The sequence below is a fragment of the Natator depressus genome, chromosome 2 (genome assembly GCF_965152275.1).
Source record: "Natator depressus isolate rNatDep1 chromosome 2, rNatDep2.hap1, whole genome shotgun sequence".
In the NCBI taxonomy this organism is placed as follows: domain Eukaryota; kingdom Metazoa; phylum Chordata; order Testudines; family Cheloniidae; genus Natator; species Natator depressus.
The window spans coordinates 104,535,023-104,548,986 of record NC_134235.1 but is presented as its reverse complement, the minus strand read 5'-3'; positions in this window follow the sequence as shown (position 1 = coordinate 104,548,986).

The following is a 13,964-nucleotide window of genomic DNA, read 5'->3' as shown; positions in this document are numbered from 1 at the left end:
GAGTAGACATATTCTGCTCTTAGGTGCAAATCCCACTGATCTCTGTGGGAGTCTAGTTTAGGCCGGAGTGTTCTAGTTAGCAAGCTGGGAAAGATGTCCCCAACTTTTACTGTCTTGTTGCTAGCTCCCTCTCCACATGAGAAGGACACATGCATTTTCATTATTGATAGTTATGGGTAACTGTGTAAGGGAAACAGTATCTTGCAAAGTCAACATTACAGACCTTGAGAGAGAAGTGCACAAATTGCACTGAAATCTGCCAAGAGAGGAAATGGAGGCTCCTCCAGATAAAATGCATCTATAAAACTAGTTTGTTGAAACCTCAGCATGATAGGAACATAGCTCAATTCAGGAAAGAGAAAGAACAGGGAGCCTAAATTTGAGTCCAAAGTATTAGATCTTTAAATAGTAACCAAGAAGTATTGTTTTGTCCTGAATCTGAAAGATGCTAAGGGAAGAGTGCAATTCTTATAATTAAACACACTTAAATTAAAAAAAAAATCAGGGAAGTTGCCCTGTTTACATGTTTGCTGCTTACTTAAGTATTATCTATTAATGGAAACCTAATAAAAGATGAGATTTTTATTGTAGATGAAAGCTACTTATTTAAAAAATCTGCATATCTACTGTATGGAAAGTGGTGGTTGTTCTAATAAATGGGATGTATAATTTGTTTCCAGATCTGACATCTCTGTGATAATCTACAAGCTACCCAGCAGGTCAGCTCTAGTAGCCCCATGTTATTGTGTGAGGCCCATCTGTATGAATGTATTAGCGAGTGCTTAATCTCTCATCTGTTCCTCAGATCCATTTACTTATGAAAAAACTTTCCAAATTAAATGATTATAATGAATAAGGAATTAATTTTTAATGAATATCTTACCTTCAGATAACCCATTCCATACCCATGTAATGGGCACATATGGAACTCTTAATTCTTCATTGTTTTGTAACTGTGGATGTAAAGGGTGAAAATTAAAAACACAGGAGAGGAGAGTTCGAGAGGGTAAACTATGGGATTCAGTGGTTGAGAAACAGTATTCAATTAGAAATGCATCAGCAACAGGCTGTAATTACCAACAGGATGTTGCTCAGGACTGGGTCAATTATTAGTATAGTATCTGCTTAAACTCATAAGGGAATCAAACCAAGATGAGGCTTGGTTTGAGATCTGAGGCACAGGAAAGCAAGTCAGAAGAACTGGCCTCTGCACTCAGCCCTTTGTTCCACATACTTTTGGGCAAGTCATGTGTTAACCTCTGTGTGTCAGTCTGATATACTTACCTACCTAACAGGTATTTTTTAGTTCTAGTTCATAATATTTGGAATCCTCAGATGCAAACCACCAAAGAAGCAAAAATAGTCTTCAAATTTTGTTGACATCTGCATTAGGAATTACTGAGGGCTTGTCTTCACTACTGGGGAGATGGACACTGCTGCAATCGATGCAGCGGGCATTGATTTAGCGGGTCCAGTGAAGACACATTAAACCGACAGCAGTGCACTCTCTGGTCGACTCCGGTACTCCACCAGAATGAGAAGAGTAAGGTAAGTAAACGGGAGAGCGTCTCCGTCAACGCAGTGCAGTGAAGACACCGCGGTAAGTCAACGTAAGCAACGTCGACTCCAGTTATGTTATTCACGTAGCTGGAGTAGTGTAACTTAGGTCGACTTAGCCCCATAGTGTAGACAAGGCCTTAGAAACAGGACTGAGGATACTGTGCTTTTCTATTGTTCCTTCCTCCCAAGATCTCCAAACTCAAACACAAATGGATTAAACTTCAAAACAATCTGAATAGGCAAAGGAATAGAAGAAACACCCCTATGAGAGAGGGAAATGTAAAGGTGAAATCCCCATTAACAGATGTGACTGCTGATAGAGAGAGAGGTTAAGTGGCTTGTCCTAGGTCTCACAGGAAGTCTGTGTCACAGATGAGAGAGAACCAAGACCTCTTGATTCCCAGACCTGTGCCTTAAGTAAAGACTTCCTCACTGAAGTCATAAAGCCAAAAGAAGAGGGAGATATAATAATGAGGTATAGACAAAGAAAGAAAAGAAATAAGTCAAAGGAGTAATATTCTTTAAAACAATAACAATTTGTATTAAAAACAGTGAGACTCAATTATTATGTATAGCTGAATATTATGTTTGTTAGTAGAAAAAAAAGCAATAACAGGCAAGCAGGCCATAGAATACAATGCTATATTCATAATACTGTGTCAGTTTTTAACTTAAGATAAATATCTTAGACTGTATCATGTTCAACTTTCGATTAAAAATTATTTGTCAATGCTAAAAAATAGGATTTTTCTCAGAGATAATGATCCTACCTCTACAAGTTCATACCATTCTATACCTTTCTTAGGCTCTCTGAAATATGAAAAGTATGTTGCATAGTTGATATGCACCTGAAATAGGGCTTTTCGTAGGAAAGAAAATGGGTTATTACCCTGTTAGTTAAAAGTGTGTATCCAACAGGGGTAGCTAACTGAAATGAAGACTGGATAATGTATCTTGATTTTGCCATACAGTGAGCTGGAAGTGCATTTATCTGGTAGAAAAGAACACAACTGGTACAGAAGTTTGAAAAAGACATTTTAAAAAGATGGGCCCTAAACTGTACATGCAAATCTCACATTTGAGTGTGTGAATAAAGTATACATGAAATAATCATTTGTATACTTGGCTACATATACGGTAATGTTTTTCAGTTATAATTTAGGTATAGAATAGTAAAAATATAACTGTTTGTGTCTTTGGTTTATATATAGTTTACACACTTCTCCAATTAGCTGGATTTATCAGTTAGCTTTGGAAAGATACAAAACAATTTGGTTTGGAGAAAGAACAGGAGCTTGCACCAAAAGAACTTTCATGTGATCAATAAAAAAAAAAAACCCAAAAAAACCCAGTCATAGACTGTTTCTTTATCTAAAATGATTCTTGACTTTTTTTTCTATTCTGATTATGCCCTACAATCTCTAAGATCTGGGACTTTCATGCAAAAATAAAAGGGAGAGTCTGATATTCTGGGATTCTGTAAATCAAGTGGCTTTTATCCCCTCATAAAGAATCTTGACATTTGAAAAATATGCTTTCAAAATGTTTGTCACAGAAGGAACAGAAAAATGGAGAATAAATATTTCCGTAGTGAGATCTCTATATGCAGGCGTTTGAAAAACAGATAAGAACATAAGGGACAATGATTTCATATGGGGGAAAAATAAAAAACAAATGGAAATCTTTGGGAAATTTTCTGTTCACTTTTAATGTAAATTTAAATACTTATGTGGTTTCATACCCTCTATTAGAAGCAAACATTGCAGAACATGTTTGAAAACTAGTTTTATTATCACTTGCACTGCGATGACATAGTCAAGTTACACCATAAAAAATTAAGTGCGAATCCCAAGTAGCGTTCCAGCTGATGATGCAAGCCAAACAGATGAACTCACAAAGAGTGAAACAAAGGCTAGACAATACATACTGATACTGTGATATTTCAAGTTGCTCTGAAAGTAAAAATGAGTAAGTGCCTATTTTAAGTCTGAATGTCTGTGTGGATTCCTCTGAGCATATCTGAGTAGCCGAGAAATTCAACTGTTGTGTGTAACTACTTGCATCTAAAGGCCCAGTGCTGTAAAGACTTTCCACCAGGCATAGTGCTTGCCATAGGCTAGTACTCTCATTGATGTTAATGAGCTGAATTGTGAGCCTGACTGCACACTGGCAGATGCACGCCCACTGCCAGTCTTTGTGTTGTGAAGAGTGTAGCTGCCAGCCAGCCCACAGTTCTACTCAGGTGGGTACGGAGTGGGCAGATCCTACTCTCTGCCTTCCTCAATGTGCTGGCCAGCAAAGCTGAGCTGGTGCAACAGGGGAAGCAGAGATCAAACTGTGACTCTCCGTCACTGTTTGGTCCCTGCCCTGGTCCTGCTGCAGCAGAATTATGCATTGCCTCTTACTTGGGTGGATCAGAAGGTGCAATCCAGTCCAAAGGGAGTATTTGCAATAGTAAGTATGACACACAATAGTAAGTTTTTGCAGAGTGAGTCCCTAAATGAAAATAAATTTGTTATTCAAACACTGCTGAATGCTGTCTGTCATCTCTCATATCTACAGGAAGAAGTGCACTTGATTCTGAAACATGATGAATGTAACAGCTGTAGAAGTAGAAAAATTAATGATTTAAACAGTCTATATAATTTGCTTCTATTTTCTTATGTTTGCTTTAATCTCTTAACTCATTTTCCATGGCCAGTTTCTGCTACAATCAGTAAGTTATTCCCCATAAATCCTCATTTTACTACATTGCTTTTCATTATATCTCTAAGTGGAATGAGCCTCCAAGAATTTACCTACGCGTAGCAAAACAGAAATTACCAATTGGCAAGTGAAGGTAAAACCATATATTTATTCAGTGACATGTCAACTGAGTATCTTATGAAAGTGCTGTTTTCCATACATTATACAAGTTGATCAGTATTGTTAAGAGGGTTTGTTTTGAGCGGGAACCACTCGCTGCACAAAAAACATTTCAATTGTTATAATTGTCAAAATATAATGGGAATTGTTTAAAAAAAAGTAAAATTTGCTTCTTATTGGAAGATGCCATTTTCCTGAAATTAATCAGATTACAACCCAAGTCAGTAAAGCATTTAAGTATGTGATTAACTTTAAACATATGCATATGTCCATTGCTAAATAGAGATGAGCTTACCCATGTGCTTGGAATTAAGCATTTACTTAAGTGCTTTGTAGAATTGGGGCCTACAAAAACAAGAGGCTGATTTAACATTGAAATCCTGTGGAAAAAGCACTGAACTCTGGATAAACATTTTTGAAAAGTTTCAATAAAGATACATTTTTTTCATATATTTGAGGTAAATATAGTTTTGTTTTAGCCTGCCTACTTTATTTTACTAACTGATGGTGTTCAGGCATGTCAGATGAAGAATGAATCCTGTGCCCCTTATGTCAGAGAGAGTGCTTCCCCAGCTCAGTACTTTCCAATTAGACTGTTCCTTTTGAGTGTAGATAAGGACCTGATGCAGAGAACAGGGCGCGTGGAAAGATGACCTTGGGGAAGTGGTATAGGTTGAAAGTAGCGGGCTGGTGAAGCAGCAAAGGTTGGCAGAGGTCAGGGGTGAGAATCTGTGCTATGCCTCTGAGGGTCTGTCTACATGGCAGCGGTGTGACTGCAACATGTACCGGACCTAGCTTTGATCTAGCTAGCTCGAATAACAATAGCTGTGAAGCCACGGCAGCACAGGCAGCAGTTTGGGTGGTATAAACCCAGATGGGATCCTGGGTATATACTCAAGCAACTAGCCAGTGCTGCTCCCTATACTACCGGTCGAGCAGTTGTTGGGGACTTAAGCTCTGTTCCTTCACTTAAACTATCGTTGATTTCAATGGGAATACTCAAGTGAGTAAAATTATGCACATGCTGAAGTGCCTGCAGATTCAGGGCTTAAGTACATCGTGGCTTGTGTTTTCCTTCCTCTGTGGAGGTTCAGAAGTTGGATAAACTAGGTGGTTGCTCTATACATCTCCTTCGTACCAATTCATCCAGTGCAAATAGAAACTGTCGGCTCAACACCTGACTCAAGGGACTAGCACTTAGCCAGGTAACTTGTGAAGGCCATTCAGAGGGATTATCATGCAGGGTAAGCATCTATATTCCAAAACTTGTATTTTACATTTTTAAAAAAACCTTCAGAATACACACAAATAATAATGGATGATCAATAATTAAAACCGAAGGGAAATAATTATTAATACAATTAATAAACTTCAAAACTTGAAGTAAACATTTCTAAAACGAGAGAGAGGAGAAATAATACAAAAGAAAATTTCTTGATAGTAAGCGCATTACCCCATTGCTGACCACTGTTTAAAAGGTCAGTTACATTAGAATAGCACACCTGCTGCTCATTTGTGTCTTTAAAAATTCATTAAAAATGGAAGATGTCTTCCTGTTTAGCATCTGCTCTAATAAATGTATTTGCATCTAATTGGAGCAACTCACCTTTAGAGCTTCTTTACTCATTTCCTATGGCCTCAGCCTGAACCTTGCACATCTAGTGGTTTGCAAAGTGAAGGCTGAAGTATCATATAAATTGAATGGCTTTGCCATTGTCAAAAATACTATCATAAGTCTTCTATGTTGTATACTTTTTTCTTTCATACAAAAGAAGTGTCACATATCTCATTATGTGACTTAAATTATGAAAATCTTTATGTTCATGCTCTTTTTAGAAGATACTTTTTAATTTTCGTTCCTTAAAGTGCAATTATAAAATTACAGTTTGGTTTGCTTTAAATGGAGATCCTCCCAAGGGTTGAGGGCTCCTCACAACAAACCAAATCTGAAGTGCCTATCACTTCCCTGGGAAAACCAGTAAGGGAGAGTAAGTGGAAGACAATCTTCACAACTATTTCCTTTCACAAGGTTTCCTCCTGAAATCTTATATTAGGGTTTGGAGTTTGCCTTCTTTGTGGAACAGACATTGAGAAATATTTGAGCCACCATCTTTGGCAGAGATCCATGTTCATCCCAGCTAGTGGAAGCCAGCCAGGGTTACCTGTGCCCACTGTGAATGGAAATAATCAGTCTGTTCTGCAGAGGAGGGAACTGCCAACTGGAAAAGACTGAAACTAGAAATTTCAAAATTCATCAAAATTTCTTTCAAACATTTTTTTCAAAAAATTTCCATGAAAAAAAAATTGTTCTTTTTCAACCTGCTTTTGAAAGGGCCAATATTTTTCAAAATTTCAACAAAGTTTTCAGAAAAAGTTTTAACAAGTTTTACGAAAAGTATTCTGCTGTTTTTGACCAGCTGTCCTGCCAACTTCTCTGAAAATGCAAATGTCACATATATTGGTCCAATATATGAATCAGAAGCTGAATCTTCAAAAAGCCAGCAGTCAGCGCAGACGACCTCTTTAACTATCACCTCATCTACAACTCTTAAGTCTTCAAGCGATGGTCTCTGTATGTATTCCAAATGTGACTGCGCAAACACACCACGCGTCTGAGCGGGAAGATTTTTGTACCAGTGTTCATTGGCCCGCACATGCACCATATGTAGCCTCATGGTGCAGGTGAGGTTATATGAGGCTGTGCGGGATGACACCTCCTCAGTTCCCTCTTACCACTGTATGGTCAGAGTCAGAACCCTTGTTCCTCCCTACATATAGGTTGCCTGCGAGAATGATTTGTCTGTTGTAATTAGTGTTTCTCTTTTCTTATATAGTGTCGTTAGTCTCACCCTCACCTTGTTTGGGGCTGGGCTCCCCCGCCCCGCTTCTCTGGGGGACTATGCCCCGTATTCCAGGGTTCAAGAACTGTGAGTCATGTCCTCACTCATTCTCGACAAGCACCACTACTGCCTCAGGGAAGCCCATCCAGCTGCTCACTTCCTATTCATAGGCAAAATCACTGAGAGAGTTGACAACTAATTTCAAACAATATGACATCTGTCAACATTCTGGCTGCATCTAATTGGCCTGTAGACCAGGGGTTCTCAAACTGGAGGTCAGGACCCCTCAGGGGGTCATGAGGTTATTACATGGGGGGTTGCGAGCTATCAGTCTCCACCCCAAACCCTGCTTTGCCTCCAGCATTTTTAATGGTGTTAAATATATAAAAAAGTGTTTTTAATGTATAAGGGGGGGTCGCACTGAGAGGCTTGCGGTGTGAATGGGGTCACGGGTACAAAACTTTGAGAACCACTGCTGTAGACTATGATGTAGCATGGAGGCAGCCCTGATAGCGCACAATATATCTATAGATCCAAGAAACACCTTCTAGTTATCACACATCAGCCACAGACCATCTTTCTGTTCAGCGTGAAACCCACTAACATCTCCTGTTACCCGTAAATGCTACTCTGAAACAAAGCCCCCTCTCTTTAGTAGTCCACTACAAGCCTGAGAAGCTGAATAGCTCTTGAACCAATAGTGATTTGGGCCCTGATCCTGCAATTGGTTCCATGTAGGTGCTTTCAGTATCAGTGCTTTAAATGGTCAAAGAAAGATACGAAACAAATAATTTCCTTCTGTTTTCACAGCATTTTGTTTTTTAAAAATAACTCTGTTAATCTAGCCTCCAAGGTCCTTTTCACCTATAATCAGCAAATTATTCTCCTTAGAATCTCCATTTTACTCACTTGGCTAGATGGTTGCCAGGGAGTCATGTCAACTCTCTGTGTCATTTAAGCAGCCTAAGTGGAAAGAAACTCATTCTTTGTTGGAGATACAGAAGCTCACAGAAAGAATGGAAAGATACAGTAGGTGGTGGTTCATTTATGCCAGGCACTGAGCCTCCTCGTCCCATGTGTAGACAAGTGTAGAGGTTCCATAGCTACGTGAGCAATAATGGAAACTGCAGATATTTCGTTTAATAAAGACTTCATTATTCTCATAAAACCTCAGTGTGACGCAATGCTGCTATAACCATTCTCATTAAGCTGAATGTGAAGATCCTTCAAAGCTTGTAAACTTGCCAGTAGCAATCAACGATTCTTTCTCATTCCCTCCAGCCACTTTTCACTGCACAAAGGTTTTTTAATTTAGGCTTTTCTCTTCAGTGAAGGGTTTTTTTTTCTTTCTATTTTTTTAGGGGTGGTGGTGTCTCTATTCCCTTCTTTTCAGAGCATAGATCTTGGGAGTTGGGTGGGGGGGAGGATTGGGGGGAGAACCCTTGACATCTGGAGAGAATTTCAAGTTGCCCTTCACCCTATGAAATGAAATCTGCAAGTTTTTTAAAAGAAGCGTAGAGGGATCAATCAGCAAGAGACACAATTAACTTTTATCTGACAGGCTCATGACAGTGTTCAGGACTCTTCACTGAAGACTTTGTGGAGGCCTTGATTTGTTTGAAAGGTTCGTCCTCAGAACTTCAGGTCAGAGAGGCCTTGTTGGCCTATGAATAAAAGCAGATACAATTACTCCCACGTTGCCTGGTGCCACATTTGACACACACATACATTAAAATGTGTAATGGAAAAAAATGTCCATAGTTGTTAGGAATCCTGTCTGGAGGTTCTGCTGCTGCTGTTTCTATTTATTTTGTTTGTGTTGGGAGAGAGGCTTTAGTCACAGTGTGTATGTTTTGTGATAGATCTAAACGCTTATTGAACTGGATTTTAGAGGGTTTTGATAAAATCAAGAGTGCATATGTTGCTGTTTCCCTAAGAACAGTTTAAATGCAGCTTTTAATTTTGTATCCATGTGTACCTTCTGAAAATTGGAATATTTGAATATTCTGAACAGTATATTAATTTTTCTTTATGCAAAAGCATACATATCACTTACATGTATCACGTGCATAAATTCTACATACAGAGCATGTGCATTCTGCACACACATCCCTTATAAATCCTACAAAAACACACACAAATCATACATAACTTAGAACTACAGCCTCTACTTCACTTGTACCTTCTTCCTTCTTTTGTTTCTCACACATCCATATGCATTTATTCATGCTGAACACTTATGGAGGCACCCCATGTACGTGTAGCCTTTTCATGCATGGTACAAATCCATTAGATTAGACTGTGACTGCTTCATGCAAACAGAACACTTACATATAGTACCACACACTTCTGCACACAACCCACGTACGTCCCTTACACATACACATATTGTATAGATATGCTACACACACATACCGCACATATACAGAGCACACAGTACATAGTATACCAACACAAACTTAGAACATACACATACAGGCACGTAAGCATGGATCAGAGCTTCACTCCACGTGGCTACTGTCAGTTTCAGTTATAGGTGCAGTACTAGTGAGAAGCAATGTTGATGTATAGTGTTTTTGACAGGATAAGGGTCTACTCACACAAAAATAATTATATACCCCCCCCACCTCTCACTCCCTGTGCCTGTACTATATTCTCTGTTTCTTGTTTCTATTATACTAGATTCTGTGCCATTAGCCAATAGAAAGACAGAAAATCTTACAGCTTCATGGACATATCACCAAAGTAAATTGAAATCACTTTTCCATTAAGCAACAAGATAATATGATTAGAAAGGAGATCATAAAAGTAGCTCCAGAATAATGAAATAATGCCATGGTATGGCTCGAATCTAGAAAGGATACTACATTAGCCTACTCTGTGGGATGTCATTTAGTATTTTAAGATACATCCCTCTAGGCATTGAAATAGAAACAACTTTCAGACCCTTTGTTTGACATGGAAATAAAATTGACTGTTTCAAACAATACTGACATGGTTTGGCAAAGAAACGATGAAGGGAATTATTAGGAGATAAGTATTTTGCTGACTGCCAGGTTTGTAGTCTCACTGATGTGCCAAGAAGAATAACCTGTATGAATATTGCAGGATTAGACTGGAAATTCGTTTCCTGATGCTTTAATCCATTATTATGGGACCTGAAACAAATATATATTTGTTTCCTTAGCAAAGGCTTCTGAATTCATCTGCTATTAATATTTTAATGTACTGTTTGAGGTATTACAGTGCCTTATTCTCAAGTTAAACTCTGACAAAGTCAATGCAGGAAACAACCAAAACTGAGAGAGCCTGACCTATTCAAATACTAATCACCCTGAAAGGTCCTGCCAATCAAACCTACTGCATAGGAGTATTGTGATGATAAACTATTAAATGTTTGAAAGGTACTATATAGTTGCTGTACTAAAAGTGACCAGAGCATACCACAAACCCATGCAGCTGGGGCTGGTGACTTAACCTCCAGACCCATGGTATATTTAAATACTTGTCCCTTACAAAACTTACTGTATAGTTGCTAGAGACCCATGCACATTACTCCTGGGGGAATTCTGTGCCACTGCAAATGTGCAGAATTTATGTCCCCTGCAGATTTCTTTTCTTCCCTGCAGAAAAATGACTGTCTGATGGGGAAGCAAAGGGAAGCCACAAGAGCGGTCATGCGACCCTCCCCAGCAGTATGTTTTGGGTGCCCAAGGCAGCTGGCAGAGAAGTAAATGATTGTGGGTCAGGGGGCGGGACTTTGGAAAGCCTGGCTGGTGGCTCCTATCCTGTACTGGGCTCAGCTGTTAGTCCCAGCTGGTCTGGGGAGGATGGGACTTCCTCTTCCACTGCACAGCATCCAGGCCTGGGTCAGACCCACCCCCAGATTTCTCCCCTGGCTTCAGGAAGCTCTGCAAAATCCTCCCCCCCCACTGCTTCCTGCAGCCATCACTCCTCAGCTGCAGGGGAAGGGACCCCTGCACAGGGAGTTGCTCCCCCATCTGCCCAACCCCCGTACATCCCGACCCCCTCATACCCAGACCCTCCCACCGACCCCAACTCCCCCACACTCAGAATCCCCCCAATGAGCCCCACTCCCCCTGCACCTGGACGACCCCAATGAGCCACCTGCACCTGGATCCCCACCCCACCCGAGCCCCAACCAGCTGCACCTGGATCCCCACCCCACTGAACCCACTCCCCCAGCATCTGGACTCCTCACTGAGCCCCCCACACCCAGACCCCCCTGCTGATTTCTATCCCCCCACACCCAGACCCTGCCCACTGCTGAGTGCCAACCACCTTCATCTGGACCCCCGCCCCCAACAAGCACCTGTGCATCCAGATCTCCCCTGCACCCAGATCCCCCACTGAGCTGCCCGCACTCAGATTGCCCCATACAGAACCCTCTCAACCCACACCTGCATCCCCCCACATTAAGCCCCTCCACACTTGGATCCTGCCTTGCTGAGCCTGCCTACCCACACAGCGGGGCAGGGCCCTGGAGTGTTTTGGGGCAGGCTGTATCCTTGCACTGTGTCAGAGTTGGGTGCAGCCTCACAGCTGAGTCCATGTCTGGGGCAGGGAGCGGCAAAGTGATCTCCCACCTCTGTGCAGCCAGTGGACTGTGCTCCCCAATGCCATGCTGGAGGCTCCACATTCATTTGACAAATAAAATTTGAAGAATTTTGTAGAATTTTAAAATATTGTGTACAGAATTTTAAATTTTTTGGTGCAGAATGCCCTTAGGAGTAGCACATATTTCAGAACCAGCTGCTTGGTTCCACTTCTCCTGCACTATAAGGCTGGTGATGAAGCCGATGATTCCCAGCTTACTACTTACATCAAATATGTCAATCAATTTGGAGCGTGCTCCAACTCACTATCTTGGTAATCTTTTCCCTCATAGCCTTAGGCCGGCCACGCCTTTAGTGGAGTGATCACAGCTGGAGCAGAATACGAGGTAGTGGTGGTGGAGTGAGACATGAAAAATAGTTTTCACAGGTCCTACCAGAAAGTTAAATCTGGCTTTAGAAGGGAAAAACAACGTCAACAACACTAGCAGTAGGAGTCAAACAGATTCTGGTTCTGGACACCCCAGACTTTGAGGCTCTCAACTGGCAATGAGTTCTGTAATGTGGGAACTCAAATGTTCCTGTATGCAGGGAAAGTTTAGATCTGTGTCCAAAATTTGTGGTCTTTGCTCATCTGAGGTGATGTCACAGTCTTATATGATAGCTGGTCAGATAAATTCCTTCACTATGAAATTTGAGGAAAAGCTGAAGAACAGAAAAATCCATGATCTCCTTTTCCTGCACTTTTATCTGAACAGCTGTGTTCATCTAGTCAATTTCAGAAGATGAGATTTGTATGTGTGTATTCACTGCAGAGTATGGTCTAAAAAATAGGTTATTCTTTTTTTTTAATAATAGAGGAATCATCTTTCTGAGGCCCAGCCAGAAGGGAGAATGGATACACCGAGGCCCTGAATGTTTGAACTCTTACCACTGTTTTGAGCTATGACTGAGACAGGCAGTGTTTAAAAATAGAAACTACAGTTCTTCTGTCTGTGCAGCCTCTTCCCCAGTGATTCGTTCTGAAGAATGAAGTCATGCTCGGAGCCTGCTGTTGACTGGGCAGGCTGTTTCCAACAGAGTGAGCAGAAGCTTGTACTGCAAGCTTAAAAGGCTGTTAGAGATTTGCAGACCATACATCCAAAGGCAAAAACAAAGTCAAAAAACAACAACAATAATACATACCCACACACAGATACAATTTTTGAAATTAGAAACATTAAAGGAAGATTTATGAGCCTCTGGTTTTAAGAAACCATTTGGTACTTTGGAGTTTGCAAGCAGTTTACTTTGAGATTGAGTTTGGTGATTTTTTTCTCTTTTTTTAAAGTTTTAAATAGTTTAATTCAGCATGTGCACTGATCTTTTTATACTGAAGTTCTCTTAACTTGCTGTGCTACTTGTAAAAATCGAAAGATTTAGGGGAAAATACCTGTTATTTTTTAACAGCAGCATTACTGTTTGTTACATGCATTAAGGAGTCCTGCTTGTGAACTCTGACTTTACTGTCTGCTCAGTTTCCTCACAGGAGCACTGTGTAATTTTGTTGTGTTTTGACAGTTGGTGACCCATGACCCTCATTCCATAAAATGTTTAGGCTGAGGAAGGCTGAAAAGAGCTTTCAGACGTGATGGTTCAGGGTTCTTTTGAGACAGGCCAATCATCTTTTCCACCAGCCAAGTCCATATATAGTGCTTACTTTTAGTTTACACAATGCTCTTGTGGAACAAATCAGATCAAAGGATTTATTAACATGTTTGAAAAATGCACATCCGCATTGTGGAGAAGAAGCACGTTATGGAAATCCATAATATCACATTCAGGCAGCCTCCACAACTTTTACTTCAAAGTGACTCCATGTTCTCAATTTCAAAAGAAAAGAGGGAAAAATGAGAACAGGGTGCACGAGTCCTCACTGCTTAATTCTATTTGTAAGCCAGCTAAGTTCTAGAATGTTTCTTTACTGCTTTTTAGAGGGTCCCCACTGAGCCCCCTCTCAGGGTGCACTGCTTATTAATTGCTTGTACCTGTAATTATCTCCCACATTGGAGGCTGTATAAGTTGCAGACTGCCTGCCTTCCTGCTTTTGGAATGCAAATGACTCTCACTTTTATGGGAGTGGAGG